The sequence below is a fragment of the Oncorhynchus clarkii genome, chromosome 18 (assembly GCF_045791955.1).
Source record: "Oncorhynchus clarkii lewisi isolate Uvic-CL-2024 chromosome 18, UVic_Ocla_1.0, whole genome shotgun sequence".
Classification (NCBI taxonomy): Eukaryota; Metazoa; Chordata; class Actinopteri; order Salmoniformes; family Salmonidae; genus Oncorhynchus; species Oncorhynchus clarkii.
The window spans coordinates 15677876-15696152 of NC_092164.1; the positions used below are offsets into that span (position 1 = coordinate 15677876).

Consider the following 18277-nt stretch of genomic DNA (forward strand, 5'->3'; position numbering starts at 1 on the left):
CCAATCCTCAGTAATAGGAACATGACAGCCCGCTTGGAGTTTGCCAAAAGGCACCAAAAGGACTCTCAGACCATGAGAAAAATGAGTCTCTGGTCTGATGAAACCAAGATTGAACTATTTGGCCTGAATGCCAAGCATCAAGTCTGGAAGAAACCTGGCACCATCCCTACGGTGAAGCATGGTGGTGGCAGCATCATCCTGTGGGGTTGTTCTTCAGCGGCAGGGACTGGGAGACTAGTCAGGACCAAGGGGAAGATGAACGGAGCAAAAGTACTGAGAACCTGCTCCAGCACGCCCAGGACCTCAGACTGGGGTGAAGGTTCACCTTCCAACAGGACACTGACCCTAAGCACACAGTCAAGACAACGCAGGAGTGGCTCTGAATGTCCTTGAGTGGCCCAGCCAGATCCCAGACTTGAACCCGATCGAACATCCCTGGAAAGACCTGAGAATAGCTGTGCAGCGAATGCACTGTATAAGATGGCATCAACTGAAGAAGGGTTTGAATAGGCATAAATGGAGCAACTTGTGCCCTTCACGCAAAATAACAATGAGTGGTGACAGACGTTTTTCTCAATGTTGAACTGACCACTTTCATATCAGTGATGCGTATTCCAAATAGAGCACATTTCTGCTCTCACTCTTCATCACAAAACCATCCAATGTCCCTCCCACTCCTCATCCTCTCCCCACACCTCCCCCTCAGGGGACATAGTTCGTCCAGGGAAGGCCCTCAGCCATTGGCCAGTTAGCCCAGGAACCAGGTCTCTCCTCAAACAGGAACAATTAGCCCATTTACACTGAGGCTGGAGGCTGTGGGTAGTAGACCAGCCCTGGTCTACTTAACAGCTTCAATAGAGATCCACACTATTTCTGTCACTGCTAACATCTGGAGTATAGTAGCTAGCAACAGCCCACAGCACTAGGGCTAGAACACCTCAGAGAGACTAGGTCAGGCAAGGAGGAAAAGGTCAGAGCTGCTTGCTTTCACATACGTCTATTGACAATACCCAGCTGAGTCAAGATGATCAACACTGCCTGGATGTACCGTATAAACAAAACCACTTATCAAGGTTCCGTTGAACACTTTGTTCCTCTGTGATACCACAGGTCCACTTCTGTGTTAAATGACAAGTGTTGGGCTGATAGCGTTCATGTGGACTTTCCCAGAGATTCAGCTGTGGTGAGATAGAAAAACATCCTGCTGTTTGTATTAAGGATTCTGATGGAACCACTCCTTCATCTGCCCCCTATTGTCTCCATGGTAACAACAGTGCACTCTTCAAAGTATCACTCTGGGCTTTGCTCAATGAAACACATTAACCAGGTTTCTTGAAGAAAAAGGTTTACTTATTTAGTTGGACTGTAAGGACATAGACATGGCAGAAGGGTTAGTCATCAGTTTGACTGGAAGGCACATTACTGTGTGTTATGATGATGATGAGTAGGAGCAGAAGGATGAGGACTTCCTGCTAGCTTAATGATGTCTGCTCTGATCAAGTAGGTAAACTTCCCCTGCAGGCCAGTGTTTCTCCTAGGTTGCATCAAGGACATCCTGCTAGCTTAATGATGTCTGCTCTGATCAAGTAGGTAAACCTCCCCTGCAGGTCAGTGTTTCTCCTAGGTTACATCAAGGACATCCTGCTAGCTTAATGATGTCTGCTCTGATCAAGTAGGTAAACTTCCCCTGCAGACCAGTGTTTCTCCTAGGTTACATCAAGGACATCCTGCTAGCTTAATAATGTCTGCTCTGAACAAGTAGGTAAACTTCCCCTGCAGGCCAGTGTTTCTCCTAGGTTACATCAAGGACATCCTGCTAGCTTAATGATGTCTGCTCTGATCAAGTAGGTAAACTTCCCCTGCAGGCCAGTGTTTCTCCTAGGTTGCATCAAAATAAAGGAAGGGAACTAAATACCCGGACTGCATAGCCTCAAATATTTTGGTCTATGTTTAGGCAGGGGTGTGCAACAGAGCTAGGGAATGAGGGTGGGCGTCCCGCCTATGCATTCATAGGGGAAACCCTGTCGTAGAGACACACATCCCCAGAGTGCCGTCAGTTGGGCATCATCCCACAGAGGCTGGGCTGGGGGCTTTCCTGGCAGGAGTACAAGGTGCTGGAGGCCTGTCTTGTTTAATTAGGCAAAAATGCTGGAGGAGAGCCCATCGATAGCTAACGGATGCTGCTGGTGGTGAAAAGCTCAGCAGATACAGGTCTGGTTAGCACACTCATCACAGATCCTCTTCTGCCCTGCCAGAGCACATGTGGCTCTAGTCAAATACAGTGCACTATATAGGCAATAGGGTGCACTTCAGGGAATGAATCCAAATGTCTTGTATGTGCTCTCTGTACAAAGGATCAACATTGATTGAATTCATGGTCAGGTTCTTTGGCTACTATCTACAACTGTTCTGTAATTGCCTGGGAATATGGGCCACATTGGTAAGAGCCAAATGGTAGCAGACGGTGGTAGGCCTGATCACCTACAACAATGGTGCCAGGATCGTGGACTACAGGAAAGGGAGGGCCAAGCACACCCCCATCCACATCGACAGGGCTGTAATGGAGCGGGTTGAGAGTCAAGTTCCTCTGTGTCCACATCACCAAGGAAGTAACATGGTCCTCACACACTAACAGTCAAGAAGGCACGACAACACCTCTTCCCCCTCAGGAGGCTGAAAAGATTTGACATGGGCCCTCAGATCCTCAAAAAGTTCTACAGCTGCACCATTGAGAGCATCTTGACTGGCTGCATCACCGTTTATGGCAACTGCTTGGCATCCGACCGTAAGGCGCTACAGAGGGTAGTACATACGACCCAGTACATCACTGGGGCCAAGCTTCCTGCCATCCAGGACCTCTATACCAGGCTGTGTAAGAGGAAGACCCTAAAAATGTTCAAAGACTCTAGCCACCCAAGTCACAGACTGCTCTCTCTGCTACCGCACGACAAGCGGTACCGATGCATCAAGTCTGGAACCAACAGGACCCTAACAGCTTCTACCCCCAAGCCAGAAGACTACTAAATAGTTAACCAAATAGCTACCTTGACTATCTGCACTGACCCCCCTGCTCAAAATCTTTTGACCCATTACATACACTTCTGCTACCGTTTATTATCTATACTGTTGCCTAGTCACTTTACCCCTACCGATATGTACATATCTACCTCAATTACAATGTACCCCTGCACATGGACTTGGTACTGGTACCCCGTGTATATAGCCATGTTATTGTTACTCACGGTGTATTCCTTGTTTTACCATTTTTTTTCTATATTTTTCTCTCTGCATTGTTGGGAAGGGCCTGTAAGTAAGCATTGCACTGCTAGTCTACACCTGTTGTTTATAAAGCATGTGACAAATAACATTTGATTTATAGCACCAGAGTGAGGAGACCCTGATGATTAGTAACTCACGTGAACTGGGACACATGTGCTTTTGGAGCTTCCACGGCTAGGTTAACAAATCCTTGCTGGGTTTCTGACGTAGTTTCTCACACCCAGTAACGACTGCGAATACGGGTTTGATGAATTTTCAGTGTCTTCGTTTTACCCTGGGCACCTGGTACTGTAGGTTAACCAGATATGAGTAAACAGAGACATTGACACTTGAGACATTGTAAGTCCTTAGCTTCTCTGGTGAGGACAATGCGATGCATAGGTTTCTACCTGATTTAACTTAAAAAGGAGGGAAGTGACACCAACGGCGACAGCTGGTTTTACTGGCGTCCCGATCTGACTGGCAGGGTTTAGTGGATTTCACTTCTGCTGTTATGTTAAGTCTAATGCTGCACGCAACTGGAAAGCTCTCTATGAAGGAACCGGGTGAGTGAGTGAGCGCGTTAACATTGAGAGGCGTCCACGGTACTGCCTGAAAGATTTCTCCTTTCTCTCCCTGTTTACTCCTACCCAGCAGACTACACTCCTGCTAATTCTACCGTTAATGAGTCTAATTCAGCCGTGTGACTCCATCAGGATTACTAGCCAAGCGACAAGATCATTCTTTAATTTGTCTTGAATCTAAAAACCTCAGCTTGCCTTGGTTGTGAAAGCACCTCAAGGCTCTGTGGTTCTTCCCACTCTGTGCTGGTTTCAGGAACCTCCCCCCGGAACTTCTCTGAGTGGGATTGACACTATCACATGGAGGGGTCTTGTCCAACCACACCTGGAAATTAGGATGTGTTTGTATCAAGGGTTTCTCTGCTCTCAGTCTCAGACAGTCTCCAAGCCTGAGAAGGGCAGTGTGGAGGCGAGCTCAGTCCTGTTGCCCTTAAAAGGCAAAAAATTGTTTCTGTGTTGACTGACTGCCAAGGTTCTGACTGTCCAGGCCAGGCATCACGCACGCGCATACACACACACACACGACGACAAGCATACCGCCTCAGAGTTTCCTCAGATCTTGACTTCCCATCTCTCCCTTATCAAAACACACCTATACAGAAGGCAGGATAACAGCTCTCCCTCCATGTCACTAGTTTCCATCTTACTGTCGTCCTCCTGCACTCCCAGCCCACATTAGTTATTTTTATAGCCCCGGCCTTGTCTAAACAGACTTCAACTCTGCACCACACCAGTATCTGTGTCATAATGACTATGGAGAAGGTAAACACTGCTGGAGAGCAAACAGAGTACATTCATTAAAAAAATTTATCTCTTGACACTAACAGTGCTTATTTTATCTGTCTAAATGGAGGTGCTGTGAGTAAGCCCTGTATCAGGGTCAACTAGCACTGGATTCATCATATAATTTAATAGTCCCTATCAAAATAATATCTCCAAAATCTTAGACTTCCCTGACATTTTCATTTCCTGAATAAATATCCAGATGAATTTGTAGGTGCAAAAAGTCTTACATATTCTTCACCTTCATTTACATGGATGTAGAGTAGTTAGAGCTGCCCTCCTGACTAGACTGGCTACCTAGTTCCTACAGTGGTTAGTATTGCCCTCCAGACTAGAGGTCGACCGATTAATCGAAATGGCCGATTAATTAGGGCCGATTTCAAGTTTTCATAACAATCGGTAATCTGCATTTTTGGACGCTGATTTTGGCTGATTACATTGCACTCCACGAGGAGACTGCGTGGCAGGCTGACTACCTGTTACGCGAGCGCAGCAAGGAACCAAGGTAAGTTGCTAGCTAGCATTAAACTTATCTTATTTTGTAAAAAATCAATCAATCTTAACATAACTACACATGGTTGAGGATATTACTAGGTTAACTAGCTTGTCCTGCGTTGAATAGAATTGATGCGGTGCCTGTTAATTTATCATCGAATCACTGTCTACTTCACCAAATGGGTGATGATTTAACAAGCTCATTCTCGAAAAAAAGCACTGTTGTTGCACCAATGTGTACCTAACCATAATCATCAATGCATTTCTTAAAATCAATACACAAGTATATATTTTTTTAGACCTGCATATTTAGTTAACCTCATGAAACTCTGGGGGCAGTATTTCATTTTTGGATGAAAAACGTTCCCGTTTTAAACAAGATATTTTGTCACGAAAAGATGCTCGACTATGCATATAATTGACAGCTTTTGAAAGAAAACACTGACGTTTCCAAAACTGCAAAGATATTGTCTGTGAGTGCCACAGAACTAATGCTACAGGCGAAACCAAGATGAAATTTCATACAGGAACTGAGACAGATTTTTGAGGCGCTGTGTACCAATGTCTCCTTATATGGCTGTGAATGCGCAAGGAGAGAGCCTACACTTTCTGTCGTTTCCCCAAGGTGTTTGCAGCATTGTGACGTATTTGTAGGCATATCATTGGAAAATTGACCATAAGAGACTACATTTACCAGGTGTCCGCTGGGTGTCCTCCGTCGAAACTATTGCGCAATCTCCAGGTGCGCGCATTTTTCCATTTTGAAGAGAGGAGAAACCAAACTGCCAGGAGTGACTTATCATCGAATAGATATGTGAAAAACACCTTGAGGATTGATTATAAACAACGTTTGCCATGTTTCTGTCGATATTATGGAGTTAATTTGGAAAAAAGTTTGCGTTGTTATGACTGAATTTTCGTTTTTTTTTCTCAGCCAAACGTGAAGAACAAAACGGACCGATTTCTCCTACACAAATAATATTTTTGGAAAAACTGAACATTTGCTATCTAACTGAGAGTCTCCTCATTGAAAACATCCGAAGTTCTTCAAAGGTAAATTATTTTATTTGAATGCTTTTCTTGTTTTTGTGAAAATGTTGCACGCTGAATGCTACGCTAAATGCTACGCTAGGTATCAAAACTCTTACACAAATGCTTGTTTTGCTATGGTTGAAAAGCATATTTTGAAAATCTGAGATGACAGTGTTGTTAACAAAAGGCTAAGCTTGAGAGCTAGCATATTTATTTCATTTCACTTGCGATTTTCATGAATAGTTAACGTTGCGTTATGGTAATGAGCTTGAGGCTATAAATAGGATCCCGGATCCGGGTTTGCTCGTCGCAACTTTAATATTGCGAGTCAGGGTATATGCAGCAGTTTGAGCCGCCCGACTCATTGCGAACTGTGTGAAGACCATTTCTTCCTAACAAACACAGAATTTTACATAATTATGACATAATTATGACACATTGAAGGTTGTGCAATGTAACAGCAATGTTTTCACTTAAGGATGCCACCCGTTAGATACAATACGGAACGGTTCCATATTTCACTGAAATCGAAATGATAGTTACCTGGGAATATAGAGACTTGTGTTAAAAGGAACCACCAGCTTTCATATATGCTCATGTTCTGAGCAAGGAACTGAAACGTTAGCTTTCTTACATGGCACATATTGCACTTTTACTTTCTTCTCCAACACAGTTTTTGCATTATTTAAACCAAATGGAACACTTTTCATTATTTATTTTAGACTAAATTGGTTTTATTATATTATATTAAGTTAAAATAAAAGTGTTCATTCAGTAGTTGTAATGGTCATTATTACAAATATATTATTAAAAAATATATATATATATAAAAAAAATCAAAATGAATAAAAACATGTTTTTTTTTTTTAAATCGGACAATTAATCAGTATGTTGTTTTTTTTGGTCCTCCAATAAATCGGTATCAGAGTTGAAAAATCAATCTACTCCAGACTAGACTGGTTGCCTAGTTCCTACAGTAGTGAGTGCAGCCCTGCAGACTAGCTGCCTAGTTCCTACAGTAGGGTCTGTCTGCCTTACTTACAAATCAAGGCCTTGTTCATGTCAGGGAGAGGGAGGGACTGACGTGAATGTGACCTGACGTTCAACAGCTCATGTTGTGCCTGTCCCCCCCCCTTCCATCTCTTTCGCTCTCCAGTCACCAGCCTTCTCTCAGGGTCATGTTAGGATGCCACATCCCAACAGCACATATACCATGACAAAGTGCCTGAGATGTGTTCAGGTGTACTTACTGTCAGTGGGGAAGGCAGAGAGTGGCAGGTAGCGTTGTGGTTAAGAGCGTTGGGCCAGTAACTGAAAGGTTGCTGGTTTGAGTCCCTGAGCTGGCAAAGTAGAAACATTTTCTGTTCTGCTCTCGAGCAAGGCAGTTAAACAACAACTGCTACCCGGGCAACTCGATTAAGGCAGCCCCCCTGCACCTCTCCGAGTCAGAGGTTGGATTAAATGCGGAATTAATATTTGGGTTGAATGCATTCAGTTGTGCAACTGACTAGGTATCCCGTTTCCTTTCCCAGAGGGAGGGGAAGCCAGCTTATCCAGTCGGAGAGGAGCAACAGACTGGATCTGACCAGAGGAAGAGACAACATGTCAGAAAAACTAAAAAGAAGGATATTTCAGTATTTGCTCCACTTCCCCTAACTGTATATAGTGGAGAATACAGCAGAGTATGATCTGTATCTGTGCATTGGGTTTGACAGTGACCGAGGCTACAGGACTGCCAAGTCACAGTCAGAGGTAGTGAGGCGTGCAACAACACATGATGGCAACCAGAAGAGGAGACATTTTCACAATTTAACCTTCACATCTGACATTCTGTCTCTGCCATGGCCTGGCCCAAAACACCACTCTTCAAAGAGATAACTCGCCTTTTGAAGGTGTGTGTGTGCCTGCCAGTGTGCACGTATGTGTGTGTGTGTTAGTTTGAAGCTCTACTGAGGCAGTGCAGTGTGTGCTTCCTTCCATTTCAGAAGCAATCCTGCATTGCTCAGTCCATCATCAGTCAGAGACACTGATCAATGGACTGGCGCCGCCGGACCACCCTCTCCACACACACACTCCTATTGTGTGTGTGTGTTTTTGTCACGGTGTGTTATTTTTTTCCCCCCGGAGACAGCTCTACCTTGGTCGACCAAAAGCAGTCTGTTCTTTCAACCAATTGAATAACGTCTTCATATCTCAAAATCATTGTCATGTGATTAAATCAAAATTCTATCCAAATCTAAATGAAAATCTAAATGAAATCTAAACGAAAAGCCATTGCCAACTACGTAAAAACAGCCTACATTAAGCCAAAAAATGTAAAAAACATTGCAGCCTGCAGGTAGAAAATATCCTGATAAAAATAAATATTCTATAAATCACATTGCCTAAACTGAGTACCGGCACCTCAAATGGTCTACTGCTTGAGCTCCTATTCCTCTTATAGAATATTATCTAAAAAGTATTGTGGAGCTCCTGCACCTAAATATGAATAGTACCAGAACCCAAAATGAGTTACTGAATGTATTTCAGTCCAAGTCACGCACTGATAAGAAGTAATCAGGTCTATTTCATGACGTTTCCGACTGGATCAGAGCATGACATTTTTCCCTTTCACGCTGAGCGGTTACCAAAAGGGAGAGAGATGGAAAATATTTTTCAAATACAATGAGGAACGATTGTAATTCTCAATGGATGTAAAAACAGACTTTGTTTGCTCTCAGTTTGAGGTGAAGTAAACATCACTCTGAGAAGCTCAACAGTTCATTAGTTGTGGTGCATTAAGCCAATCAGATCCGCAAATGGACACATTTATATGCCTACATTTGGGCGCAGGCCAGGTAGGGACCCCAATTTTTCACTTTGAAATGTCTATATAAACAAAGGTCCTACAGTTGACAGTGCAGGTCAGAGCAAAAACCAAACCAGGTCAAAAGGGATTATCCGTAGAGCTCCGAGAGAGGATTCTGTCCAGGCACAGATTGGTGGAAGGGTACCAAAAAATGTCTGCAGCATTTAAGGGCCCCAAGAACAGTGGCCTCCATCATTCTTAATACGGAGGAACAGGGGGAAGGCGGCGGAGTGGCTTGTAAGAATTAGCAGATGAGTAGGTAAACCACCACTTCCCTCAAGGTATTGCTCGCCTGAGGTTGAATACCTCATGATAAGATTTAGACCACACTATCGTACTTTTTGGAGAAATGTCCTCTGGTCTGATGAAACAAAAATAGAACTGTTTGACAAAATTACCATCGTTATGTTTGGAGGAAAAAGGGGGAGGCCTGCAAGACAAAGAACACCATCCCAACCGTGAAGCACGGGGGTGGCAGCATCATGTTGTGGGGGTGCTTTGCTGCAGGACGGACTGGTGCACTTCACAAAATAGATGGCATATAGAAGGAAAATGATGTGGATATATTGAAGCAACATCAAGACATCAGTCAGGAAGTTAAAGCTTAGTCGCAAATGGATCTTCCAAATGGACAATGACACAAAGCATACTTCCAAAGTTGTGGAAAAAATGGCTTAAGGACAACAAAGTCAAGGTATTGGAGTGGCCATCACAAAGTCCTGACCTCAATACTATAGAACATTTCTGGGCAGAACTGAAAAAGCGCGTGCAAGCAAGCCTACAAACCTGACTCAGTTACACAAGCTCTGTCGGGAAGCTTGTGGAAGGCTACCCGAAATGTTTGACCCAAGTGAAACAATTTTAAAGGCAATGCTACCAAATACTAATTGAGTGTATGTAAACTTCTAAACCACTGGGAATGTGATTAAATAAATAAAAGCTGAAATAAATCACTCTCGCTACTATTATTCTGACATTCCACATTCTTAAAATAAAGTGGTGATCCTAACTGACATAAGACAGGGACTTTTTACTAGGATTAAATGTCAGGAATTGTAAAAAACTGAGTTTAAATGTATTTAGCTAAGGTGTATGTAAACTTCCGACTTCACCATCATCCCAGACACCCTGGCCCCACTCCAATTCACATACAGATCCACAGATGACACAATCTCTATTACACTCCACACTGCCCTCTCCCACATGGACAAGAGGAACACTAACAAGAGAGTGCTGTTCATCGACTACAGCTCAGCGTTCAACACCATAGTGTCCACAAAGCTCATCACTAAGCTAAGAACTCTGGGACTAAACACCTCCCTCTTCAACTGGATCCTGGACTTCCTGACGGGCCGCCCCAGGTGGTAAGGGTAGGCAACAACACATCTGGCACGCTGATCCTCAACACTGGGGCCCCTCATTGGTGCGTGCTCAGCCCCCTCCTGTACTCCCTGTTCGCTCACGACTGCGTGGCCAAGCACGACACCTTCATCATCATCATCATTAAGTTTGCTGACGACACAACAGCGGTAGGCCTGATCATCGACAAGACCTGGTCAGAGATCTGGCAGTGTGGTGCCAGGACAACAACAACCTCTCCTTCAATGTGAGCTAGACAAATGAGCTGATCGTGGACTACAGGAAACAGGCCGAACATGCCTCATTAACATCAACGGGGCTGTAGTGGAGCGGGTCGAGAGTTAAGTTCCTTGGTGTCCACATCACCAAGGACCTATTATGGTCCAAACACACCAAGACAGTTGTGAAGAGGCCACGACAACACCTTTTCCCCCTCAGGAGACTGAAAAGATTTGGCATGGGTCCCCAGATCCTCAAAAAGTTCTACTGCTGCACCATCGAGAGCATCCTGACCAGTTGCATCACAGCCTGGTATGGCAACTGCTCGGCATCTGATCGTTCGAATGGCGCTACAGAGCCCAGTACAAAAAAAACTTTTCATCCATTTTAGAACAAGGCTGTAACGTAACAAAATGGCAAGAAAAAGTATGTGAACCCTTTGGAATTACCTGGATTTCTGCATAAACTGGTCATAAAATTTGATCTGATCTTCATCGAAGTCACAACAATAGACAAACAGTCTGCTTAATCTAATAACACAAACAATTATACATTTCTATGTCTTTATTGAACACACCATGTAAACATTTACAGTGCAGTGTGAGAAAAGTATGTAGGAGTATCTAGGATTTAACAACTGGTTGATCCTCCTTTAGCAGCAATAAACCTCAACCAAACGTGTTCTGTAGTTGCGGATCAGACCTGCACAATGGTCAGGAGGAATTTTGGACCATTCCTCTTTACAAAACTGTTTCAGTTCAGCAATTTTCTTGAGGATGTCTGGTGTGAACCACTCAAGGTCATGCCACAGCACCTCAATTGGGTTGAGGTCAGGACTGGGCCACTCCAGAAGGCGTATTTTCTTCTGTTCAAGCCATTCCGTTGTTGAATACTTTGCTGTCCTGCTGCATCTCCCAACTTCTGTTGAGCTTCAATTGGCAGACAGCCTTACATTCTACTGCAAAATGGGAATTCATTTTTCTGTCGATGATAGCAAGCTGTCCAGGCCCTGAGGCAGAAAAGCAGCCCAAACCATAATGCTCCCGCCACCATACTTTACAGTTGGGATGAGGTTCTGATGTTGGTGTACTGTGCCTTTTTTTCTACACACATGGTGTTGGGTGTTCCTTCCAAACAACTCAACTTCAGTTTAATCTATCCACAGAATAGCTGTGGAACATCCAGGTGCTATTTTGCGAACTTCAGACATGCAGCAATGTATTTTTGGACAGCAGTGGCTTCTCCGTGGTGTCCTCCCATGAACATCATTCTTGTTTCGTGTTTTACCTATTGCAGACTCGTCAACAGAGATGTTAGCATGTTCCAGAGATTTCTGTACGTTTTTAGCTAACACTCTAGGATTCTTCTTAACCTCATTGAGCATTCTGTGCTGTGCTCTTGCAGTCATTTTTGCAGGACGGCCACTCCTAGAGAGAGTTGCAACAGTGCTGAACTTTCTCCATTTATAGACAATTTGTCTTACTGTGGACTGATGAACATCAAGGCTTTTAGAGATACTTTTGTAACCCTTTCCAGCTTTATGCAAGTCAACAATTGGTTCACGTCAGGCAATGCTTCATATGAGTAGCAAACTCACATTTTGTGAGTTTTTTTTAAATTGCAGGGCAGCTCTAAACAACATCTCCAATCTCGTCTCATTGATTGGATTCCAAGTTAGCCGACTCCTGACTCCAATTATCTTTTGGAGAAGTCATTAGCCTAGGGGTTCACATACTTTCCCCAAACTACACAGTGAATGTTTAAATTATGTCTCAATATAGACAAGAAAAATACAATAATTTGTGTGTTATTAATTTAAGCACACTGTTTGTCTATTGTTGTGAGAGGAAGATCAGATCACATTTTTTGACCAATTTATGCAGAAATCCAGGCAATTCCACAGGGTTCACACACTTATTCTTGCAACTGTATATGCAGAAAGTGTACAGCATAGTGGGTACATTTCTGCAAAAACTTAGAGCGTTGAAGTGCAAGGCTCAACTTCTCCACTGTTTTGGGTCCCCTGGCTACCACACTGTTCACAGTGTGAAGCAAACCTGCACATTCGAAGATACGAAGTGTTCTTCAAGCCTGGTCGTGGGGACCCAGTGAGTGTAGGCTTTTGTTACTGTTCAGCGCTAACCCATCCGATTCAACCCAATGTTGGCATAGCTGAGAAGCTAGGCCTATAATCTCACCAATGGGAGTTAACAGACAAACACTGAACACGGCAACAAAGACGAGATAAACATTGCCACAGAGCAGCAAGGAGCTGCTTTCCTATTTAATCAATAGATAAACCCACACTATGATAAATGCATGTTTCTGCCATTAGATTCCTCCTTCATAGGCAGTCTGAAGAGGACTCACTCATTACGGCCGACGAGGGCCGTTTAGAACAGCATGCAGAGGACTCTGGGTATTATTTATTCCCTGTCAACCGCCCATCTGAGCGCATCACCCCAGCCAAAACCACCATAGGGGGTTAGAGTAGTGCCTAATTCTACAGAGCATGAGAAGGGATGCTAAATAGTCGTCTTCGCAAAATGGCTACAGTCCAGTCAGCACATAAATCAGATACAATACATAGACTATATTTAAAACCTCCCCAAAAATCCCTACGTTTATCCAGTGAATGCTACAGGCAGCCTGTAGATAGTAGCATTAGCATAGCAGCTAGTAAATGTAAAACCAGCATGGTGGCGAGTGACACAGCACAGTGCAGGCCTGTAGAAGGGCTAATCCATATCCGGCTGCATGCTACAGCTGTACAGACAGACTAGTACATCTCTGCTCCTAACAGCTGAGCTTGGTTCCTCGTCTATAGGGTAAGATGACAGTCTGCATAGCGAGTGAAGGGCCCGGCTGTGGATGCGGTCTCCTCACAGCAGAGCAGCATGTAAACAAACAAACACGCAGCAGCGTCGTCATCACTGCTTACACTCTCCCCCATCTCTCTCCCTCCCACTTTCTTCATCCCTTCTTCTCATACTGTCTGCCTGCCTCTTTTGCCCTCCCTCTCCCCATATGTCCCTCTCTATTTCTCTCCCTCCTTATTCCTGCAGTAGCTAAGAGAAGCAGGCTGATAAGGTAATGTCTTCTCTCTGGCTGACACTGTTCTCCAGCAGAAATACACAGGAGAGAGACAGGAAGGGACAGAGAGGGACAGGGAGAGATGGGACTGTGGATGCTTCGTGACAAACTGGGCTGACAGGACCCAGACAGGCTTTGTCCAGACGGGGAAGGGAAGGGGAGAGGTGTCACTGTTCCCATCCTAAACCCTGCTCCAGAACCTCCTCAGTGACTTGGGAAACTTCGAGGAAGAAACTGAAAGAGCTGTATGCTGTAGGCCTGTCACATGTTGATTCCCAGACCAATAAATAATCAACTGTGGTGGCTGGAGAACATTTCCCTGCACTGTGTCATGTTTGCAGTCACGCTGTCCCTCTCTCCATGGGTCCTATCCTTAGTATTGTTTAGTATAGGGCCAGGCCGACTGACCAACGACAGGTTTCACTTTTCTCCACATGTGGATTTATGGTCTCCATTTAGCCTGCCATCATCAATAAGTCAGTCTGTTGCATAAGAGGGAAACAGAGGTTTATGTCCCAAACGGCACCCTATTCCTATAAAGTGCACTACTTTTGACCAGAGCATTAGGGGCACTGGTCAAAAGTAGTGCACATCTTAGGGTACAGGGTGTCATTTGAGACACAGCCAGAGACAGTGGACTCGGGGTAGCACCCACCACTACTTGACTACAGACGTTTCAGAGCAGATCCCTAAAACAACAACTTTGGCTCAGGTCTAATGGATTTCAGTGTAAAACAGCAAAGACAGGCAAGGCAATGCAGCGAGGCAGAGTAGCTATTGCTGTCTGAGGCACCGGCTATCCACCAAGTAGAAGAATTTACAACATCGCTCATAAGTAAATTCATGAAAAAGAAAGGAGAGTTTAACTAGCAGACTTTTATGACAAAGGCTCTGGAGAAAAAAATACCTGATTATTATAGCAAAGTAATAAGTAAGATAGCAACCATATGAAGTGTGCGTGTGTGTGTGTGTGATGACATGAGAGTGTAGAGGAGTTGAGTGTAGTGTGTTGCAGGATTGAGTGTGTGTTTATGTGGGAAGCTATTATTGGCTTATAAGAGCAACAGAGTAGGCAGAGCATTCAACTGGCTGTGTGTGTGTGTCAGATTCACTGTGTTCAATACTGATATGAATCTTAAGAGTGTCTTCTCTGAGCTTGTTTACAGTTTGAGTGTTGTTCGTTGAGAGAGAGAGAGAGTGTAGGATGAATCAACAGGCCCCTGGTTGCCCTCTGAGCCCAGTGGGAGAAAAATCCCATCGCTGAGTCACAGCACTCCCCCATACATAGTTACATACAGTACATACACAGTGGTCTCAGAGTCTGTATGCGCGCGCAAGAGGTAGCTAGCTACTATATTGAATTGCAAAACTACAGTGCCCAACTTAGTACAATGTAGTACTGTAGTTGTTTACAAATCACTGTAGAATCTTGTGAGCAACAGCCTAGTCAAGCCAACTGGGAGTAGTCTCACAAACGGTTCCTGGTCTTTCCAGATGCCTGGTCGTAACTCGTAAGCTTCCTCTCAATCAATAAGCATGTCCCCTCCCCTTGACCTTGGCTCTGATGGCTCCTACCAGGAAACCACTGACAGTCTGCCTTTACGACCTCACTCCACTCTTCACTACAAATCAGATAGGGATTTGTAGTAGTCATCAATTCAGATAACCAACCCTCTAATGACTGTCCATCTCATGACTGGTGTCTTTTTTTCTCTCTTTAAAGCTCTTTGAGAATCAGTATGGAATAAATAGCGCTACAAAAGTTGAATGGATTATTAGTAAATCATGCTAATGTGATTATATACGCAAACTAGCACACAGCAAAGGCATTTAAGGGCCGTCACCTCTGGCCATGCACTGAAGTATGTCTCTCAAACTAATATCATTTTTCACTTGGTCATGTTCATCAGTTGTTCTTATCATATCGCCACTAACACATTATCTCCACTTTGGTCCACTTTGGTCCATGTGAGACAGAGCTAATCCAGCAGTACAAAGGCTGTGTCCAAAACGACTCCCTATTCCCTAATGAACCGAAATGCACCCTATTCCCTATATAGTGTACTATGGGCTCTGGTCAAGAGTAGTGCAAAATATACTAGGGTATATGGTGCCAATTTGAACGTAGACAAACAGCACAGGAGGCTACTGAGGGGAGGACAGCTCATAATAATGGCTGGAATGGAGTACATAGACTGGTATCAAACATATGGCAACCATGCGTGATGAATTTGATACCCTTCCATTGATCTTGTTCCAGCCATCACTATGAGCCCATCCTCCCCAATTAAGGTGCAACCAACCTCCTGGTATTCTCAGGGATTTCAACAAGCTGTGTGATAGGAGCCTGTGTAGGTAGGCCTGTTGCGGAGTCCCATTGAGACCAAGGTCTCTTTTACAAGGGAGACATGCAATATACACAATTTACACTCTCAGATCCAGGTCAGAGATAACACTGCTGAGGATGAATGGTGATAAATCACATTGATGAGGTTTCACCGGTTCATAACGAACTCTTCTGGACGCTCACTGTCCACTTCAGCCTGTGTCACAGAGGGATGATTTACAATACAATAACAGTGACTGTGTTGATACTGATAACACATACACACATGTATAAAATAAATTCAATAGTAATCTTACCAGAAAACAGAGTTAGTAGAAAACAGAGTTCCAGTTAAAGCTGTGGTAGAAGAGAGAGTGTTCAACAATGCACCCATCTGGTCTGTATAGCTGACACATGGCACCGTTTGTTTTCATTTTAGCCATGTGGAACTAACCGAGGCTCGTAGGAAAGGGCTGTCAACCGCACCACCACTCTGCCAACAGGCTTATATAACCCACCACTTCCACTTTCAGTAACTAGAACCCCCTTGACTCCACCATTCAAGATCAGCCAACACAAAACACAGTCGTCATAGATTTGAACGTACAATGCTGCCCTGGCAGTGCCAAGAACCCGTCATGTTGATAATGAATGTTAGCTGAGAGAATTTCATGGTAATAGAGTGTTTAATAAAATACTAGAATATGGTTGATCATGGACCAAGCGTGTTCAAGTGGATGAACAAAGAGACAGGCACTCAGTGGGCTACGGATATAATTTTACAGCCTGACTGCAGATGCAGTCATAAAATACCAGGAACGAATACATAGGATGCCTAGGAACGAATACATAGGATGCCTAGGAACGAATACATAGGATGCCTAGGAACGAATACATAGGATGCCTAGGGAAGAATACATAGGATGCCTAGGGAAGAATACATAGGATGCCTAGGGAAGAATACATAGGATGCCTAGGGAAGAATACATAGGATGCCTAGGGAAGAATACATAGGATGCCTAGGGAAGAATACATAGGATGCCTAGGGAAGAATACATAGGATGCCTAGGGAAGAATACATAGGATGCCTAGGGAAGAATACATAGGATGCCTAGGGAAGAATACATAGGATGCCTAGGGAAGAATACATAGGATGCCTAGGGAAGAATACATAGGATGCCTAGGAACGAATACATAGGATGCCTAGGAACGAATACATAGGATGCCTAGGAACGAATACATAGGATGCCCAGGGAAGAATACAATGTCCATCGACATTAAAAGACCCGTATGTCTTGGTCATTGGAGGCAGAGTGCGCATTATCTGCTCGCTCCTCTCTTCCCATATGAGAACATTGCGTGAAAATAAGACGACTAGCCCAAGTTGCAGGTGGTGTTCATACCTAAACGTATCACAGGCAATAACTAGCTTAGACCACAATAAATAAAAAGCATATGGGTGATAACTGACTATACAGGGAAGAATACAACTTTGAAGTTGAAGCTTTTTTCGCAAGGAGGTGTAAACCATTAATGAGCAAATTAGCTATTATGCTAACCTTCTCATGGCGACTTTTCCTGCCTCTCCAGCTAACCAGATAACTGCATTTCAAGATGAAGACACAAACCTTTCTACGACGTTTGATGACAATTAATTTGGTGGGAAAGAGACAGCCGTTGGTGTTGACGTTCGCTTGTTACATTTGTTTCCAGTCTGTCTGCACTCCGCAGTGTGATCTCGCCTCTCCGCTACATTGTATCATGTGACGTTGCAACTTCATCAAAGGAACCTCCCCTTACTTGAGTCTGAGGCACATTCAGAATGACACAACTTTATTGAAGACAAATAAATCTATTTTCAGTAAATCATGATAGGCTACATCTTTGTACAGTGTCCTGGGAAAAATCTAATTCGATTTTGAAATGACCAATAAAAGGCATGATGAAGAACTATATTTAGATTCAAAACAGAAGTCAATGACATTGGAAAAATCAGGCTACCGAATATAATCAAGATATGAGACTATGCTATGATTGAACTGATACAAATACACTTACATGGATAAAAGCGTCCGTTAAATGGCATAGATTATTATTATAATTATCATTATTATTATAAAAGTTATCTGTCTCAAATAAAAATGGCTTCACTCTTGTGGTTGAGGGATGCTGTACAGTAGCTCAGTCAGGCCTGTGATGAATCCTGGCTAAATCCTTGTTTTAAGTCTATCTTTGCAACATCTTGGCTCCAGTAAGGCATGGTCCAGCATTATGTTCCTGCCA

At 43.8% G+C, this 18277-nt stretch overlaps 1 protein-coding gene across 12 annotated transcripts in view; it reads right to left on the bottom strand.

The window, feature by feature from the left end:
- LOC139373075 (inositol polyphosphate-4-phosphatase type I A-like) overlaps positions 1 to 17784 on the bottom strand; it is a 38138-nt gene extending 20354 nt beyond the window's left edge. For all 12 annotated transcript variants that reach the window (XM_071113161.1, XM_071113158.1, XM_071113154.1 and 9 more), the window contains exon 1: positions 17623 to 17784. The gene's annotated coding sequence lies outside the window, so the exon portion shown is untranslated. The remainder of the gene's footprint in view (positions 1 to 17622) is intronic.
- Positions 17785 to 18277: the final 493 nt, after the last annotated feature.